Raw genomic sequence first — 8621 nt, 5'->3', positions numbered from 1 at the left:
TAAATTGTCTTAAATTCAGATTGGATAGGTTTTAAATATGTTTGTGTCATGTCACCGCGAAAATAGAAAAGGTAATCTGTTCTGCCAGCCAGGTCGAATATTTTTTAAGCAAGGTAACGTAACCCCATTTGTACATGACCAATCGGCTATCCTAACCTTAACCTTAACCGAGGTCAAATGCCTAACCCCTACCAATCGAGCTGCTTCGTGGGCGGGTCTTGGCGTGGCCATAGTCAGTGGGATTTGCAATTTCGCCGCATACAGGTAACACAGCAATGGTTGATAGCCACATAGAAACATGGGGAAATGGAAGTTCAATTACAAATTGCTTGAAAAGAACGAGTATTATTGGTTAAGGTCGGTGCCTGGGAATGTTTATGAAGCGAACTGCGTTATGCGTCGGAAGAATTTCAAACTTGGTAAACTACGTACTACGTAAAGGCTCGCCAGCAGCCCGTAATTGCTAGTTTCTGCTACACCATTTCTACCACTAGCAACGATGTCAACGCTACAACGCTGGATGTTAGGATGGGAAATCCACAGCCAATGCCAGCTGACCTCCGAGCAATTTGTGGCTCTATGGCAACACTCCGAGCAGAGGTGATTTGGGTGCTGAGGACTGTGACATGCCACAATTCCTACAGGTCTAATGACGGGATTGAAGAAGTGTTCAAAGCAATGTTTCCAGATTCGGGGCTTGTACAGTCATTTACCTGTGGAAAGGACAAGACCAGATACGTTACGCTAAATTTGGACTGGCGCCATATATGTAAGGGTTAATGCCCGACGAGGTGTCCATTGTCAGGTATTAATGGACGGTTTGACTAATACCTGGAACAATCATTCCCATCCATCAGGTTCTTATGCAATACAAACGTTGTTCACTCCACCAGGAATTAGGAAGGACCTTAGATACGACTTGCCTCCCTTAGCAACCGGAGATATTTATATAGTCCGCTCAGCTGATAGAACCCTTCAGTTTAGCTACGAGCCAGAAAGCTAACGCTATGCTAGCAAGATCCAAAGTCAATAACATTGTGTACAGTTGGCAATCAGTAAAAATAAATTGACAGTATGTTGAACAACAAGACAAGCTAGCTATCAGCCATGTCATTGTCCCCAAAACAATATAACGACTTTTACGAAGAATTTGATCCGCGATGTGTAACCTTACTGTCGGCTGCAGCAGCGCAGCCTGAAGCAGCGAGCTGAACAGTGAACGGGATGTGAGATAACGTTATTCTCTGTGAAACAAAGTCAGTCCAGAGGGCCAATAGAACTTACTTCTTGCAGCCTTTAGCGCCATCCTGTGGTGTTCAGAGGATGAGTTGGAAATAATAAATCCACATTTCCTTTTTGATTTAATGTAGCGCATTCATTTAGAACAGTAAACAGTTTCACCGAACTCCTTTAGTAGGTGTCATATGTCACTTTTTAATGGACACCCTGCAGCCAATCAGAATCGAGTATTCACCCAGACCATGCAATAACAAAAAATAACTCATCACCTAAGTCCAAAAATGCGGTGCGTTTGTAATTATGTTCGACAAGACACTGAACCAGACAACCAAAAGCAAACAACTGGACTTGCATGTGTGTTATTGGTTAAATGACAAGTGGTGCTCATAAGTTTATGAACCCTTGATAAGTTGACTAAAAAGAGGAATACAAAAATCATCTTTTGGAAATTGATCTTAATTCCTTAATTAAAAAAAGTAGGAAAAGTCCGACCTTTAAGGACACCAATTTTCTTTGTGAATAAATAATGTATCGTAAATAAATAAATGTTCTTCCTTAAAATACAGGCGGCACAAGTAAGTACAACCCTATGTTAAATTCCCATAGAGGCAGGCAGATTTTTATTTTGAAGAGGCCAGTTATTTCATGGATCCAGGATACTATGCATCCTGATAAAGTTCCCTTGGCCTTTGGAATTAAAATACCCCCCCCCCACATCATCACATACCCTCTACCATACCTAGAGATTGGCATGGGGTACTTTCCATAAAATCATCTCTCAATGTAAATCAAACCAGCTATGAGGCTAACTGAAATAAAACCATGCCAATCTCTAGGTATGGTGAAGGGTATGTGATGATGTGGGGCTATTTTTATGAGCAGCACTGTATACTATTTATACATATTGGCAGGCAAACAGCAGACTCTAATACCATTCTAAAACTCAATTTGGCTGTTTTTAATTCATTCATTTTAATTTGTCTAATTAACGTGTAGTGCCCTATCCATAGTTGTTATCCATCCATCCATCCATCTTCGTCCGCTTATCCGGTGTCGGGTCGCGGGGGGAGCAGCTCCAGCAGGGGACCCCAAACTTCCCTTTCCCGAGCAACATTAACCAGCTCCGACTGGGGGATCCCGAGGCGTTCCCAGGCCAGGTTGGAGATATAATCCCTCCACCTAGTCCTGGGTCTTCCCCGAGGCCTCCTCCCAGCTGGGATGCCTGGAACACCTCCCTAGGGAGGCGCCAGGGGGCATCCACCTCAACTGGCTCCTTTGAAGCCGAGCAGCGGCTCATCTCCGAGCTCCTCACGGATGACTGAGCTTCTCACCCTATCTCTAAGGGAGACGCCAGCCACCCTCCTGAGGAAAACCATTTCGGCCGCTTGCACCCTGGATCTCGTTCTTTCGGTCATGACCCAGCCTTCATGACCATAGGTGAGGGTAGGAACGAAAACGACCGGTAGATCGAGAGCTTTGCCTTCTGGCTCAGCTCTCTTTTGTCCGCGAACGGTGCGATAGATGGAATGTAATACCGCACCCGCTCCGCCGATTCTCCGACCAATCTCCGCTCCATTGTCCCCACTCGCGAACAAAACCCCAAGGTACTTGAACTCCTTCACTTGGGGTAAGGACTCATTCCCTACCTGGAGAAGGCATTCCATCGGTTTCCTGCTGAGAACCATGGCGCCTCCGATTTAGAGGTGCTGATCCTCATCCCAACCGCTTCACGCACACACGAGCCCGATCCAGTGAGTGCTGAAGGTCGCAGGCCGATGATGCCATCAGGACCACATCATCTGCAAAAGCAGCGATGAGATCCCCAGCCCACCGAACTGCAACCCCTCCCACCCCGACTCGTACCGATATCCTGTCCATAAATATTACAAACAGGATTGGTGACAAAGCGCCAGCCCTGGCGGAGGCCAACCCTACCCTGAAACGAGTCCGACTTACTGCCGAGAACCCGGACACAGCTCTCACTTTGGTCGTACAGAGATTGGATGGCCCTGAGTAGAGACCCCTCACCCCATACTCCCGCAGCACCTCCCACAGTATCTCCGGGGACCCGGTCATACGCTCTCCAAATCAACAAAACACATGTAGACCGGTTGGGCATACTCCCAGGCCCCGTCCAGGATCCTTGCGAGTGAAGAGCTGGTCCGTTGTTCCACGACCAGGACGGAATCCGCATTGTTCCTCCTCAACCTGAGGTTCGACTATCGGCCGAACCCTCCTTTCCAGCACCTTGGGTAGACTTTACCAGGGAGGCTGAGAAGTGTGATACCCCTGTAATTGGCACACACCCTCTGGTCCCCCTTTTTAAAAAAGGGGAACCACCACCCCAGTCTGCCACTCCTTTGGCACCGTCCCAGACTTCCACGCAATGTTGAAGAGACGTGTCAACCAGGACAGCCCCTCCACAGCCAGAGCCTTGAGCATTTTTTGACCCGGATCTCATCAATCCCCGGGGCTTTGCCACTGTGGAGTTGTTTCACTACATCAGTGACTTCCGCCCGGAAATCGACGCATCATCCCCGTCATCCTCCAGCTCTGCCTCTAACATAGAGGGTATTAGTCGGATTCAGGAGTTCCTCAAAATGCTCCTTCCACCGCCCTATTACCTCCTCAGTTGAGGTCAACAGTGTCCCATCCTTACTGTACACAGCTTGGATGGTTCCGCCTTCCCCCTCCTGAGGTGGCGAACAGTTTTCCAGAAGCACTTTGGTGCCGACCGAAAGTCCTTCTCCATGTCTTCTCCAAATTTCTCCCACACCCGCTGCTTTGCCTCTTTCACGGCAGAGGCTGCAGCCCGCTCCGGGCCCCTTCGGTACCCTGCAACTGCCTCCGAGTCCTCTGGGATAACATATCCCGGAAAGACTCCTTCTTCAGTCGGACGGCTTCCCTGACCACCGGTGTCCACCACGCGGTTGTTCGTGGGTTACCGGCCCTTGAGGCACCTAAGACCCTAAGACCACAGCTCCTCGCCGCAGCTTCAGCAATGGAAACTTTGAACATTGTCCACTCTGGTTCAATGCCCCCGCCTCCACAGGGATTCAAAGCTCCGCCGGAGGTGCGGAGTTGAAAGTCCGTTGGACAGGGGCCTCCTCCAGACGTTCCCAATTTACCCGCCTACACGTTTGGGCTTACCAGGTCTGTCCAGAGTCTTCCCCCACCCCTGACCCAACTCACCACCAGATGGTGATCGGTTGACAGCTCTGCCCCTCTCTTCACCCGAGTGTCCAAAACATACGGCCTCAGATCAGATGAAACGATTATAAAATCGATCATTGACCTTCGGCCTAGGGTGCTCTGGTACCAGGTACACTTATGAGCATCCCTATGTTGAACATGGTGTTCGTTATAGACAATCCATGACTAGCACAGAAGTCCAACAACAAACAACCACTCTGGTTTAGATCAGGGAGGCCGTTCCTCCCAATCACGCCTCTCCATGTGTCTCCATCATTGCCCGGCTGCGTTGAAGTCCCCCAGCAGAACAATGGAGTCACCCACTGGCGCCCCGCGCAGGACTCCACTCAAGGTCTCCAAGAAGGCCGAATACTCCGAACTCCTGTTTGGTGCATATGCACAAACAACAGTCAGAGTTTTCCCCCACAACCCGCAGGCGTAGGGAGGCCCCCCTCGTCCAGCCGGGTAAACTCCAACGTAGCGGCCAGCCGGGGGCTTGTTAGTATCCCCACACCCCCGCCCGGCGCCGCGCCGAACCGCCAACTCCGGAGAAGAAAAGAGTCCAACCCCTATCCAGGAGTACAGTTCCAGAACCGGGACTGTGCGTAGAGGTAAGCCCCACCAGATCCAACCGGTAGCGCTCCCCCTCCCGCAATTCCGACCCCTTCCCCACAAGAGAGGTGACGTTCCACGTCCCCAGAGCCAGCGTCTGCTGCCCGGGTCTGGTCCGTCGAGGCCCTGACCTTCACTGCCACCCATGTCGCAGCGCACCGACCCCCAGCGGTTCCTCCCACAGGTGGTGGGCCCATGGGCTGGAGAGATGGGAGCCCGCGTAGCTTCGGGCTGTGCCCGGCCCGGCTCCGTGGCAAACCCGCGCCACCAGGCGCCCGGCCGAGCCCGCCCGTCTGGGCCTGGCTCCAGACGGGGGCCCGGGCTTCCTCCGGGCAGGGTCACTCCATTTCTACCTTGTTTTTCCATTGGGGTTTTTGAAACATTCTTTGTCTGGCCCCTCACCTGAGACCACTTTGCCTTGGGAGACCCTACCAGGAGCACAAAGCTCCAGACAACACAGCCCTCAGGTTCACAGAAACACACAAACCTCTCCACCACGATAAGGTGATGGTTCACGTGACAAATCAGTAAAGCTTAACTATATGATACACAACATACAAGAGGTTAGTTAATAAATATATTTATGGCACACTTACATTGAAATGCTGAAGTAGATCCTGGGCAGTTGCATGGCCCATGAACTGCTCCATATAATCTTCACTGGACATGGTCATTTAACCAATAACGCACATGCAAGTCCAGTTGTTTGCTTTTGGTTGTCTGGTTCAGTGTCTCGTTTAACAGAATTACAAACGCACCGCATTCAAGTCTTAAATTTCATTTAGAAGTGGTCTTAAAAAGTTTCAAATTTAACTTGTTTATACCTGTAGCCACCCTGTATACGTTCATGTATGTGTATGTTACAGTTTTTCTGAATTGCTAAAACACTAAATCCCATTGTAAAAACTAAACTGGCAACTGCCAAAACTCTTTTATCAAATCAATCACACTGTTGTCAAAATCTTAAACACTATTCATCTGTTTAGGACACAATTTGCGAATCTGAATCGCCCATTTACCAAAACTCTAAACACATTCTCAAACACAGAACACAACTTTGCAGTGTCATACACTTGTACCCAGAATGGTGCACACAGGCTACAGAAGTTAAACACAACTAACACACTGTTCTCATCCTTTACACACTACCACTCAAAATTGAAAACATGTGTCCAATCAGTGCACACAATTAGAAAACAGTATTTAAGCCTAGTCAAATGCAAATGGCATGAGTTGATCCAACAATGGAGCAGAACAGAGGAAGAGGTGGAAGAGGTGGAAGAAGAGGAAGAGGAGTCTGTGTCAGAGGTGGTGGGCGAGGACAAAGACCAAGCAGATCAATAATTTCAAATGACATTCGAACAACTGTCATAGATCATGTTCTGGTGCATGGCATGACTATGAGGGAGGCAGGGCAACGTGTGCAACCAAACCTAAGCAGGTTCTCAGTGGCTTCTATAATCTGGACCTTCAGAGAAGAAAACAGGTAAAGTATACTTGTCTCAGAAAGGGGACAATGAGACATAACTTTTCCATGGTACTGTGTTTTTAAAACATTTACTGAATAAAATGTGTGTGTATGTGTATACTTCTAACTAAATGGGGTTCTTTTTACAGAATTGAAAGACGGCCTCATGAGGGTGGAAGGACACGCATGTTCTCACAACACCAGGAGACACTTATTGTGGATATGGTCCGTCAGAACAATGCAATTCGACTGCATGAAATACAGCAGCGGATTGTAGAAGACAACGTAGATTTCGAGGGAATAAATAGTGTGAGTCTGTCAACAATTGATCGTCTCCTGCAACGCAACAAGATAAGGATGAAACAAGTTTATCGGGTACCATTTGAGCGAAACAGTGAGAGAGTGAAAGAGCTACGATGTCAATATGTGCAAGTAAGTAAACTCAGTACTAGAAAGTACTGTGTAGTTTGGGAAGCAGCACATGTATACATTTTACTGTGTCATTTATGGAACTAAATGTAGTTTTCACTGTGTACAGAGAATCTTTGAGCTTGACTCAATGGCTATGCCTCATGAATACATTTTCATGGATGAAGCTGGATTCAATCTAGCCAAAAGGAGAAGAAGAGTTCGCAACGTGATAGGTCAACGTGCCATTATTGAACTGCTTGGCCAGCGTGGTGGAAATTTAACCATCTGTGCTGCCATCAGCAGCTATGGGGTTCTCAACAGTCATGTTACTGTTGGGTCATACAACACCGAACTGCTACTAACATTCCTGGATGGTCTACGGGGTGCTCTGCTCGAGAGCAGAGGGGCGGCAGCAAAGGGCGCGTGGCCCATGTATGTTGTCATTTGGGACAATGTGAGCTTTCACCGTGGTCCGAGAATACGCAACTTGTTTCAAAATGAGCAGCATTTTATTAATGTCTTTCTTCCACCATACTCTCCCTTCTTAAACCCTATCGAGGAGTTTTTCTCGGCATGGAGATGGAAAGTGTATGACCATAACCCTTACACACAGGAGAACCTAATTCAAGCAATGACTGGAGCATGTGGCGACATCAGCGTGGAATCTTGCCAGGGCTGGATTCGGCATGCTAAAGTATTCTTTCCCCGTTGCCTTGCAAGGGAGAACATAGCATGTGACGTGGATGAAGTCCTGTGGCCTCACCCAGCAGAGAGGCGTGATCCTGAGGCAGAATAAATGCTGTAAACATGTCTTATTTATTTTTTTCTTTACATAACGTTTTTTTCTCTTTTCTGCTGCAGTTTTTTTAAAAGCTTTATTTTATTTCTTTTTGTTTAAATCTGAGTACAAGAATAAAATTATTACCGCTATCCCACAGTGTTTTGCATTTATTTATGTAGTGTGTAATGGTTGCTAAGTTGTGTTTGCACATTAGCTGGTTTTGTGTGGTTTTTGACGGTAGTGAGTGATTTTGATTAAAGTTAAAATGGTTTTGGGTCAAATGTTTGGTTTTGCAAGAGGAGTCAGAGGTTTTGTGAATGTAGCTTGAAAATTGGGTTTTGTGTTCACAGTTTAGAGAAAAGGAGAGCAGGTTTCAAGAAATGTGTCTTAGCAATTCAGAAAAACTGTAACATGTATAAATAAGTGTCTGATCTGATCACATTCATACCTGGAAGCTGCCCAGTACCACCACAGTCTGGTCTGATCACATTCATACCAGTGGAATTAATGAGGAACGGACAAGTTTTTCACTTTCTTTCACTTTCCTCACCCAGATTTTATCCTGCCGGTCTGGGGATTGAACCGGCAACTTCCCAGGCCCAAGCTAAATAAACTACAAACTAAACTAAATTAAAGTGCCAACTACGGGGTCCTGTAAAGAACAAAAAAAAACAGAAATTGTTGAACTCTCTCCCTGTAATAGATAAGGTAAAAGCTACGGAGTTATTCATATACTATTACATATTACTGTTACATAAAGACCCTACTGGAGTACTCCTATACTATGTTACATAAAGACCCGGGGCTCAGCCCAAACCTACAGGGGTCGAGCTCTGTTTACAGCCAATATAAACACCATCTTCAAGACATTTAAGATGACAGAATGTCTAAAAATATCTACATCCATTCGTAAACAAA

The sequence above is a fragment of the Perca fluviatilis genome, chromosome 1, assembly GCF_010015445.1.
Source record: "Perca fluviatilis chromosome 1, GENO_Pfluv_1.0, whole genome shotgun sequence".
In the NCBI taxonomy this organism is placed as follows: Eukaryota; Metazoa; Chordata; class Actinopteri; order Perciformes; family Percidae; genus Perca; species Perca fluviatilis.
This window is presented reverse-complemented; position numbering follows the sequence as displayed.